Source organism: Camelina sativa, chromosome 13, assembly GCF_000633955.1.
Source record: "Camelina sativa cultivar DH55 chromosome 13, Cs, whole genome shotgun sequence".
NCBI classification, from domain to species: domain Eukaryota; kingdom Viridiplantae; phylum Streptophyta; class Magnoliopsida; order Brassicales; family Brassicaceae; genus Camelina; species Camelina sativa.
In genome coordinates this window covers 18,527,198-18,540,033 of record NC_025697.1, presented here as the reverse complement: position 1 = coordinate 18,540,033, position 12,836 = coordinate 18,527,198, and the positions used below count along the sequence as shown (strand labels likewise).

The 12,836-nt window shown below is 28.5% G+C and overlaps 1 non-coding gene and 1 pseudogene across 1 annotated transcript; one reads left to right on the top strand and one right to left on the bottom strand.

Annotated features, from left to right (window-relative positions):
- On the top strand, window positions 1,708-2,759 carry LOC104738365 (annotated as a pseudogene).
- On the bottom strand, window positions 12,723-12,793 carry TRNAG-CCC. The gene has a single exon. It is a non-coding gene; the product is annotated as a tRNA-Gly (tRNA).

The following is a 12,836-nucleotide window of genomic DNA, read 5'->3' as shown; positions in this document are numbered from 1 at the left end:
TGATTGGAGGATATAACGGTCATATATGCTGTTGGAAAATAAATACTGGTAATACTATTTTTATTATTTTCCTTAATCAAAAACAAATAATAGATTTTTGTACTTAATGAAGACAAGTCTTTTATAATGGTCTGAAAAGCATCATCGGCTTGGTCAGCCTTTACTTAACGTTGGATACCCACAGTCAGAAGACCGAATTCAGATATAGATGGTAAAGGAAGATCAAGTTACTCAGCTTGACCTACTTGACTCAGCGGTTAGAGTATGACTGGGGTTGAAGTGGACCGCTGCAAATCAATTTTATTTGTATACAAAAATAGTATGTAGATCGTCTATAGCGGTTTTCTTTATGTATTTTTTGAACTGTATCAATGCGGACTAAACTTATAAATAATAAATAGAAAGTGTTTTAATCCACTGATGAATTTATCCGTTATGACCGTTGTAACCATTCACACAATATTTTGTAAGTTCGGCAATCACAATTTGACAAACATAACAAATTAATAAATATATTGATCAATAAAAATAGTAAATTTAACATATTGAGTTTTGATGTCTTAAAAATAAATAAGAATACCCAAAAAAAACTTAGAAAACNAAAAAAAAAAAAAAAAAAAAAAAAAAAAAAAAAAAAAAAAAAAAAAAAAAAAAAAAAAAAAAAAAAAAAAAAACTTAATGAGGACAGACAAAGAGAATAAAGCAAAATTTTCCAATTGGATATTATTTTGGTTGATACATGGCTTCATCATCATCATCTTTGGTTGTACTCACATACACTACTAAACTAGTAGTTGCAGTGGTAGGTAAAATCACCGTCAACAACCAAGTTCTACGTCTCTCAAAACAAGACTATTCCCAACCATTATGATACTACCAAGTGGAAATTGACAGAGAAGATAGACTCGTGCCAGCTATTAAACAAATACAACTTTTTAAAAAACAAAAAATGTCAGCTTGGTTTTTTGGTAATGATGGACCAACAAATTAATTAAGACTTTTTTTAATCATTTTTTTAGGTAGATAAAGGTAATATAAAGTGAACTAAAACCAGCTCGGTTTGTGTTGTGTTAATCCATAATCTATCATGTGATAAGATACGCTTGACGGTCTATGTCACCAAAATTACAAACAAACTTCTATATCATTCTAATTTTTTATTCTTGAGATTTTTAGTTAATTTGATTTTATGTCAGAGTTTCTTCGATGATTGAATTTGTTAGTCGATCAAATATTAAAATACTTAGATAATCAAATAAAAAAGTCTGTTCCGTTTTTTAGAATCCTTCGTATAAACTCTATATTGAAAATTTCCAATATTTATTTTAACTCAATAACACTCCAAAAATAATTATGTATCAAATTAATAATATATGTCACAAAGAGTTTATACGAAGGAAAAAATTATGTATCAAATTAATAATATGCCACAAAGAGGAGCACTATTTTCAATAGGTCCAACTGTTGGGTGTAAGTTCACATCTCGGCCCACTATTCTTCTTTCACCCTTTTGTTGCGTTTCACTACTTGGGCTTGTATTTTGGCCCATTCTGTGATTCTTGCTTGCTTGATATCTCTGTTTCTACTCAATTTAGACGATACCTACACGCTTGCTAGTTGTTTCCCCAACTCGGGTACTTCATTGATTCCATGGAGACTCCTAATTCTTGCCACTGGTCGTTGCTTCCTGTCGATATCTTGATATCTCTTTTCGAACGGTTGAGTTTTGTAGATTTCCACCGAGCTAAGATCGTGTGTAGGAATTGGTATATGTGCTCGAAACAAACGTTGCACAAGAAAACTGGATCTCCATGGCTGATACTGTTTCCAGAAGATGGTTGCGTGCTATACAACCCAGACGAAGATAGGGTTTACAAGACAAAGAGAGACTTTTCAGGGACTCGATTCCTATCAAACTCAGGTAACTTGTTCCTCACGCTAGATTCTGTATCCAACCTCTTTATCATAGACGTGTTTAGCGAGAAGAGGATCGACCTTACACCTCTAGACTCAATCAATGGCGGTGGTATTTTTACTCTTAAGCGAGTAGGAGATAAAAATTTCAGAGAGATATTAACTAGTACTGGTGGCTTAAGTTGCATTCGAAGTGTGGTAAATCTGAGAGGTATTTTGTGGGTAGACGAGAAGAAGAAGGAAGAATACACACAGTTGCATGGCTATTCGATGGTGTTCGTGATGGTGCCTGTTATATAGCCTTTTGCAAGAACGGGGAAGATCATTACCGTACCATTCCAACGCTGGCCGATGTTCCCAGATGGTCACGAGGCATATGTGAATCTGATATGGTACTCCGGGGGGATATGCTTTACGTCTTCACGTATGGTCGATACTATCGAGTCCTGGATTTGCAAGAAGGATTCAGTGATGTTGAGTCCAACATTGAGAATTTATCCCAAACTTTTCCGAGTAGTGATAATGAAATCTATAATGGAGCATATTTTAAGCAAACCATTGCTGTTACAACATCTGGAGAGGTTTTGTTGGTGAAGAGGATCGTTTATGTCTTTATGAGGTAACCTCTGGAGTAGCTATGATCTGCTTCCACATCTACAAGAAAGTTCCTAATCCAGATCCGGACGAGCTTGTCTACAAACCAAACGTGTATGTTGAGGTATATTCTCTAGGTGATGAGGCCCTCTTTATGGATACGGGTATCACTGTGCCTGCTGACCATAGTCTTGGTATTGAACCAAACTCCATCTATTTCACGCGTCTTGCCCGTTTACGTAATGGTATAGTGGAACCTTCACACTTGTCCCAAGACATATGTGTGTTCAATCTTGAAACAAAGAAACTCACACGCTTTCCTAACCTCTCTTACTTAAAGCCCAAGGATGCTCGATGGTTTCTCACGTCTTAATTAGCTTTCTTTCTGACTTTATTTTAAGGTTATGTTCTGTTATATTAGATCCTTGTGTGGTTTATCTCTTGCAAACAAAAACGCTTCTCCATGGTGTCTCCTTGGCTCTTGATTTGTTTCATATGGTTCTTTTTGTGTTTGACTATAATCTATATGAATTAAAAACATGATCTGAATGTACTATATTCTAGCAGTATATTACCTAGTTTAATATAATGTTTATACTATACTTAATGGTAAAAACTATCAGTTTTCATTCCTTACTCATAAAGATTGAGATCGAAAATCTTTTTATGAGCATAACAAAGTGAGTTGAGAACATGCAGTTTAACAAACAAAACAAAAAGAAAGCGTAAGGATAGTGCAACGTTCATAATGTGTGGTCTTCCAACGTAAAAAAACGCTGATATAAAATTTCATGGAGGCAATATAGCTAGGTTATGAGATATTAAGTCAAAATCGGTGTCCTTCTGAACCATAGAGACTTGTATCTAAAACTGTCGTTTAACCATGATGTGAAAATTTTGTAAAAAAATAGGAGACTTCACTCTTTGATTTTCATTAAAAACAAGAATATTGCTCCAGAAGAGATAACCAACAATTTATTGTACCGGAACATGATGTACTATTGTTGTGTTATGTTTAACTAGATAAACACCTGCGCTAGGCTATGGGACTTTTTTTTTTTAAAATTAAATTTATTTTAATATTAGTATATTACTATGATTAGTTAAAAAATTTAAAAGCATCTAAGATTTGGTATTTTACAATTTCTAAAAGTTTAATAGTTTTTATTGATATTTATAGACATTAATAAAAATACATGTTATATATTAGTTTTACAAAATAATAAGTGTAATGTATAGTTAATCTTATTATTTTTATTTTATTCTCTCTTCTTATGTAAATAGCTTTTAACAAATTTTTGATATATCCTATTATATAAATTTTGGTTTTTAAAGTTAGTAACTCATAAGATTGTGACATGTGTCAATTTTAAACTTAGTTTTAACAATTTTTAAACTTTATATAATAAGATATTTTAGCCAATACGGGTTTTCTAAATAACTAGATGAGGATCCGCCCGATGTGCGGGTTTAAAGTTTTATAAATGAAATTAAATTTATTAAAATTTGTTGTATGTTGTATATAAATTTTATTTTTGTTATAATACACTGATTTATATCCATTTACAAATCTTTTATGTATGTTACAAAGTATATTTTTTTACACCTAAATGTACTCTTGTATGTTACAAAAATATTCTTTATCACCATCTAGAAACTGTCTATACAAACACATTAAGCCAAGTATATTACTTTCACATCTGCATAGTTTTTTAATTACTAAAATTGTTGGCTCAAAAATTTTTAAATAAAAAATATATTATATAATATACTAATCAATGATGTATCATCACAATAATGTATGACCACCATGGAGAAAAAATCGGCTCCGCCTTCATCCCTTATGGAGAGAACCTTGCGTCCAACCAGCTACACCATGGAGAGAACTTTGGCTCCGCCTTTCTCCCTTGGAGAGATAACCTTGCTTCCAATCTCCTCCACCTTCCGCTCTTGCGGAGATAACTTTGTGTCCAACCTTCTCTACTATAGGGAGAACCTCGGCTCTGCTCTCCTCCTATGTGGAGAAAATATGTTCACGTCTTTTTGCTATCTCAAAATGGCTTGTTCCGACAACCAATTAAAGTAAAAACAATTTTCTAACTTCACAAAAAAATCTTTTGATAGTAACTAATGTTAAATTTCCCAATGTATTCGTGATAGTAACTATGCCAAAGTGAAAGTAAAATAGTTGGCTTAATGTGTTTATAGATAACATAATATACTAATCAATAATGTATCATCACAATAATGTATGACCGCCATGGAAAAAACCTCGGCTCTGCCTTCATCCCTTATGGAGAGAACCTTGGCTCCATCTTCCTCCCTTGCAGAGATAACCTTGCGTCCAACCTCCTCCACCTTCCTCTGTTGGGTAGATAACCTTGTGTCCAACCTTTTCCACCAAAGAGAGAACCTAGGCTCTGCCCTCATCCTATTTGGAGAGAAAATGTTCACGTCTTTTTGCTATCTCAAAATAGCTTGCTCCGACGACCAATAAACGTCAAAACCTTTTTCAATCGTCACAAAATCTTTTGATAGTAACTAATGCTAAATTTCTCAATGTATTCGTGGAAGTGTCTTTGACACACCGTGATGTAGCCTCTATCTCTGTAACGCTTCAACCGCCACATTGTTTAGTGAGCCCATGTCTACTCTCAGTCCATAGGCCCACCTTCCCAAGTGGGCCCTACATCTATTCCCGGCTTGTGGACCAACCCATATTCGATGGCCGGTTTGTTACGTCTGGGAGTATTTAAAAACTTGATTACCGACCTTACAAATCAACAAAAGATATTTTCTTGTGTTTTGTCCTCACTCGCACAATTTCGACAATCACTTCCAGAAAGGTCATCCATCATGAAGTCCTCTCAAGACCCTTGACTGAAAAAATAAGTGCATTTTGGTAACGTGTGTGACTAAATCAATTCTTTTAAACATTTCTGCAAACCAGGGTGTCAGAGTCTTTGAGCTCCTATGGATCTATCAACTTTTTTTTTTCCAATCTATTTATCTATGTTTGTTGTACGCTTGTGTTTGATTAGCCTATTTTATCAATTCATTAGGTTGATGAGCTTTTATTCATTATCTTCCTTTGGGATTGAATGAATAATGGTAACAATTATGTTTGCAAATAAAAAAGAAGGGTTTATGACTAACCAATCAAGGTTGAGAAATTGAAAGAAAATTAATTTGGCATAATTAAAGAAACAATAGAAAAATATAAGCATGTTAATATATGAATCCCAAATCATTCAAAGATTAAAATATAAATTAAAACAATCTAAAAATACTACAATAAAATTTAAAATACAGTATTAGAAAAAGAAGACTCATATTAATCTTTTTTTTTGTCAACATATTAATCTTACCTATTTCCAACTGAAAAAGGAGAAAGTAGTAGAAAATTTTGATTTAAGAAAATAAGAAAATTTACCTTCCCATTAAAATATATTCCCAATTAAACAAAGTTGAAAGCAATGTTTTTGAATAAATTATTTAAATATGATGTGATCTTTGATTATATAGAAGTGAGTACAAAATTTAGAATTAATAATTAAAAGTATATTTTCCTTAATTATTTTCTCTATTTTTTTTAATAATTAGTCACTTAAAATTAAAAATAAGTAAATAATATTAAAATTTCGAATTTTATGATATATATATATATATATATATATAATCTCCTTATAATTATTTTTAATTTGTTTTTTTTTCTAAATTCTGAAATTTTTTCTAATTATCTTTTTACTTTATTAATATATTTTAAAACAAAATATTTTATTTTTGTTGTAATCAAATTCTTCCTATTAAATATTTACACATGTCAAAATCTTGTTAATGGCTAACTTTCAAAACCCAACTTTATATAATAAGATTTAGTTTGTTATAGATTAAGATGCATATATTGTGTTTAATATAAGTTTGTAATTATTCAAGTTAAGGTGTGTAAAAATTAAAATATGGTTTATTATGATGACACAAATAGTTAAATTGTATTTAGAAATAGATATAGTGAATTTCAAATTTGTTTTTAAAAAATTATTTAAATTGTATAGATAATCACTCATATTTGAATTATTATCGATTTATTTATTATTTTTTCCCGCGTATTAATGTGGGCCTTTATCTAGTTTTATATATTTTTCAAGACTAAAATACTTCAAAAACTATAGATTCTTTAGATTTAAAAATATTTATGATGCACAACGATAATTTAAATTTCAAAGGAAATATTTAATATAGTAGATAAAAATAATTATTTTTAAAAAATAACTGAATATTTTATTTTACACCAATTGATTATTTAATATAAAATTATTTTACCAAAAATGTTATATCTCTTCTTCCTTGGACTTTTTAAAGTTATTAATCGATTCCATAACTCAGGGCTAGTAACATACAAAAATAACAAAGTCTGAACGTTAGCAGAATACTAAAATAATTTGACTATTATTCCAACGCAATCACATGTTATAAATATAGCTAAGAATATAAATTTTATATATAGATATATATGTCACTTTTATTTATAAACATGTTTTCTACTTTGATATATTCGATTAATAATTTCATATTATAGAGTGAGACTATAATTTACAAAACTGAAATAATCATATTGAACTCATTATGAAAGATGTTGTCTACTTTTTAAAAATTTAGTATAAAAATGAGGTGTATTATTTCTCTTAACTCTGTGGGTACATATTTTTAACGGGGTGTTAGCTTTAAAATGCTTTAAACTAAGTGTTCTTATTTGTTATGTTTTCATTAGATTTCATTTTCAAAGAGGTTTACATACTCTCAAGAGCTCACTTCAGCTTTTATACTTTTTTTTTGCATTTATATTTTCATTACGATAGTAAAGCTCTTAAAATAGTCTATATAATATTTTTAATATCATTTATTTCACTTTTATTTTTTTTCTTTGTAATACTTGGAATCATGAATTAAAAATAAAATTTGAAAATTTCCAAATTAATAATGCTATATCAACTGTAGAAAAATCTAAAAATATATATATTTATTGTACTTAATTTATTTTTGTTTTTATTTCTACAAATTAAAAATCTATGTGTCATCCACAATTTTTAAAATGATGAAGTCTATTATTTATTTTAATTCTATTGGTTATTTTTTAAAAATTATGTTTTTAATTAAAAACTGATGTGGCAAATTGAAAAGCTGACGTGTATTAATTAAAATGTTTTGATTGGTTAAGTCTTTTAAATGAGGTGTTAAACAATGTGTATATTACAATTTGTTAAACAATGTGTGAAAAAACAACAAAAAAATGTATTTGTGTGAAAAATATTTGTATATTAGCTCAAACTTAAACCCAACATTTTATACAGTGATGTGTAAAATGGTGATGTGTAAGCACTGGAGAGAAACTTATTGTACTTTTATTGTATTGATTATATTCTAAAAAAATTGTGGTATACTATACTTTAGATATCGTATCGTATAAAATGTTGGGTTTAAGTTTGAGTTAATATACAAATATTTTTCACACAAATATTTTTTTTTTGTTTTTTCACACATTGTTTAACAAATTGTAATATACAAATGTAACTGAAAATGGTATGATTTTTCTTCCGGTGTGTCTTTGCAACCTATTTATGAATGATGTTTGAAAAAACCAAAACATTGTCCCGACTAATTATGTACTTACATTATCGATTAATTTCAGCGGCTATATGTCACCAGAATATGCATTAGGTCGAGTGATTTCTGAGAAGTCGGATATATAAATTAAAACTTCGGAGTGTTATGACGACTAAAGATTTTTTTTTTTTTTTGTCATCTAGAATTTTATTATTGAAACCATTACAACTGAGGATTACGACTGACGACGTCGCCGTATGCGGAAGAAAGTGTGAAGAACTATGAGAGGTTCTGTCTTTGCGGATTATGAAGATTAGCATAGGAGTCCTGTTACTTTTAGGCAGTTTATTAGAGGAGGAATGAATTTTTGAAGGTTGGCCAAGGGCATCTTCGATTTGTACTAGCAAAGGTTTTCTTGAAGTTAGCATTCCTTATTGGGCTTGGTATAATCCTTCTTTGTCGAGGTTTTTGTTTTGGTATATTTCTGTTATGGGTTTCTCTTTCTATCACTGTAATAACCTTGTATTTTCAGTTGTTAGCTTCTCATATATAGGGCTTTACACTTCGGGATATCTTGTTCTTCTGCCGACTTTAGACTCCGGGGATATCATGACGACTAGAGATTATATCAGGTAAAAAGGTGACAAAGGTTTGTTCGTACTAATAAAAAACACAGCCTTATTGCTTAGTAAGTGTACCTATATAGCCGCTGGTTCGAACAAATATATGTCAAACTTTACAAACATTTTACATCTATCTATATATATAAAGTTGGTTTTTCTCTGTTCTCATTCCTCCACCTCATCACTTCTTATTTTCAATTTTAACAAATAAATCCACATCATCAAAGAAACATAAAATCTAAAGTTAATGCATCAATTACTTCACTTATTTTTGTAATATTTTATTATTATTAAAATAATAATTTCCAATAATTTAAACTAAAATATAAACAAAAACGAAATGCAAAAAAAAATGCAACCAAAAAAAATATCAAAATAAAGTATGAATAAAGATTACATAAATATAAAATTAGATATTTCTATCATAACATATAATAATTGTGTAAATATTTGTAAAAAACTAGAAATAAGAGAAAATTAAAGCTATCATATATTTAATGGAACAACATTTACTTTCAAGAGCTTTTTCAAAAAACAAACAACAAAATTTAAAGGTTTTTTAAATCAAGAGGTTATTCAATTCTTGGTGTTAAATTATAAATTCATGTTATCGATTAAAAGTCGGTATATATTATTATTTTCAATTATAATATAATATAATTAATATATATATGTGTATTTAAAACTTGAGAATATGTTTGTTAGTGTTATATTATAAATTCATGTTATCGTTTAAAACTAGAAGGATTTGGTGCATATTATCATTTAGAATTCTAAATAATATAAATAACTAAAATTGTTTGAGTGGTCTATGTTATTTGTTAAAATTTGTTTTGGTATATCCAAAAAAGGAGAAAAAATTAATCAAGTGCTCAAAAAATAAAATAATGTATATATTTAAGAGAAAGGTATAAGGTTACTTGTAAAATATATAAAGAAAACTTATTATGAACATCACACACACCAAAACATAAATAGTGAAAAATACTAAAATGAAATTTGAGAAAGCTATTTGTAATATTAACGATTATAATAGTAATGGTAGATTGTAGAATTTTAATACAAAATTAAAAAGAGTTTTATTTTTGGATAAATACACATATGTAAAAGTCATAATAATCTTATGAGTTTGTAGATTTAGGATAATCAAAATAAAAGAACACTATATAGAAACATAGTAGACTAAATTTAAAGTAGAAAAAATTATACATGTGAACATAATTTTTTTTTTGTCAGACAAAATGTAATATTTGATGTTATAATATATGTGATCTTTATAGATAGAAACAAGTCCAATTATGAAATTCATTAGTAGGAAGCAAAATTTACTTGTAGTACAACACTGTCAATAAAACCTCACGACAAAGAGCATGTATATTCTATAAAAAAAGGGATGATTTTGAGTTTGGTGTTAATCACTCCGGTGATGTGTTTCCTGAGACGACCAAGTTGAAGGAATATATCAAGTGTTTATACACAAGGTAAACTGATTTAATAACCGGTTCGAACCAGATATTAATTGTTTTGGTCAATGAGATAAATAACATTATATTTGCATAATTTTATATTTTCTAGACATCTTATTTTAAGAGATGAACCAAACTGAAATTCAATCTCATCTCATAGTGTCTTTTAATTTTCAATTTGAAAGACATTTTTAGTAAATTTGAGTTGAATTATCAATTCCTTGTATTTTTCAATCTAAAAGATGTAAAAGATGAATATATATATATATATATATATATATATATATATATTTTGCTTGTATGATGCTCATATTTTGCTTATTGTTTGCTTAGTTTTCTATTTTTTGTAAACTTTTTTACTCAATTCTAAATATCAACATTAAACTAGATTTTAACCCGCGGTACACCGCGTGCATATAATTTTTTTATTGTTTATATTTTATATTGTATTTGTTTGTTAAATATTGGATGTTTTAGAAATAGAAGAATAACTAAATTTTCTGACTGTTGTTTGTGTGGCTAAATGTTTATATTAATTTTTTAACCTGCAATATACTTTATGACTATTTGTTTGTTTTGTTTAGTGTTTGAGATTCTATTTTAATTTTTAATTATTATAACAAAAAAAGGGATCTAAATACATAGTAAGCCATTTATATGCTATCATTATGTCACATTTTTCCCAATGATTTAATTATTTTACACAATTTTAGTTAAATCAACTTAATTTTTATATGTCAAATATTCTAATACTGATAGCGTTGACAAATAATAAAATGAGGATTTAACCCGTGTTAGTACAAATTGAATAATATTTTATTAATTCCAACATGTTCTCTTTATAACTCATCTACTATATAACCATATTATATAGTATTTTAATTTTTTAAAATTTTACATATTCGTAATATTTTAAAATTTTATTGAGTTTATATATTAGATATTAATTATAATATTTAAATAAGTGTGAATCAAAGTTTTTATTACGTTAAGAATCAAAGCTCACACGTTTTGAAAAATAAAATAGGAATCAAATTGTTATTTTCTTTGTTTGCAAAAAGGATTCAGAGATAGAATATCTTCAATACACAATAGAAAGTGTGGTTAAATATATGATAATTTATGTTTCCATATTAATTATGTTGTACTTTTTTAGTTGGAATAGTTTGTAAAGTATTTAGGTAATACAATCTAAAGTAATGTTATTTTTGGAAATATTTTAGCGATTAACTTTGTAAATAAGTTTTTAAATAAATACAAATCAAAGGATATATCCCAAAATGTACTTCAAAAAAAAAATATATACATAGGTATTACAATACTGTCATCCTTTGATTGTAAACATCTTACCACCGTATGTGGCTAGTCAAATTGTTGCATTTTGGGCTCTTTTTTTCTCATCACTCTGTTTCACTCTCTCTCTTTATCTCTGTTTCAGTTTCATTGTTCCAGAGTGAAAAGAACAATAAACGTTTTACCCATGAAACTACATTGTACAGTAGAACCTCTATAAATTAATACTCGGTAAATTAATAACCTCTATAAATTAATAAATTTCTCCGGTCCCAAATTGGGACTAGTGTAATTTTAGACATTATTCGATAAAATAATAAATTAATATTTTTTTTGAAAATCTCATGTAAAAATATGGTCCATTAATATTATAAATTAATAATCAAATAAACTAGTATATATATATATATATATATCATAAATTTGATCGTCTCGACCTTATCAATTTTTTAGAGGTTCTACTGTATTAACTTCCCTAACATTACAACATCTCACACACACATTAATTATCGTAGATCTCAGTACTAGACACTTGCAAACTTGTACTTAGACTAGACCATACTTCTAGTTCTAGGTTCTTACACAAGCCACACCACTATTCCTTAGACTACCATAACACTTAAACATCACTCTTGTTAGCTAAGGATACAAGCAAACTCTAACAACTGTACCTTAGCTAACTACACTCTAACAACTTCACTCGGTCATTTCGCCAAGCACATTTTCTCTTTAGGTTTACAGCCTACAGCCCACATTAGTCATTATTACAAAACACAACGCCCAACATCTCCTTATGTTGACTTTGCTCCTTTCTTTGTTGTTGACTCTGACAGCTTCTTCTTTCTACACATTGAATCTTTTCTCTGATCCTCATCTTCTTCTCACAAAATTTTATTCTTAGTTGCAGGATTTAATCAAGAACTCAAATCTCAAAAAAAAAAAAATCCATATAGATTATCCATTTTCATTGATAAAGCCCAAACCTTTTCAAAAATATATGTGACATTTAAGATATACCAGTGTTATTGAATTACATTTTTAACAGAAAATATACACATAAAGTCATAAACAATCACTTTTTGGGGAAAAATATACTTTGATCTGATATATAAAAGAAACTTTTTGGGAAAGAAAAAAAACAATCACTTTTTAAAAAATGTCGATGATGTCGCATAAAAAGTACAACTCATTTTATATTTCCTAAAGAAAAAAATCAAAACAAAACATTTGCGCATCCAGGGAATCGAACCCTGGTCAGTACCGTGGGAGGGTACTATGATACCACTACACCAGATGCGCTTTTTGTTTCAAATACCCATTTACACATATTTTATCCGCCAGT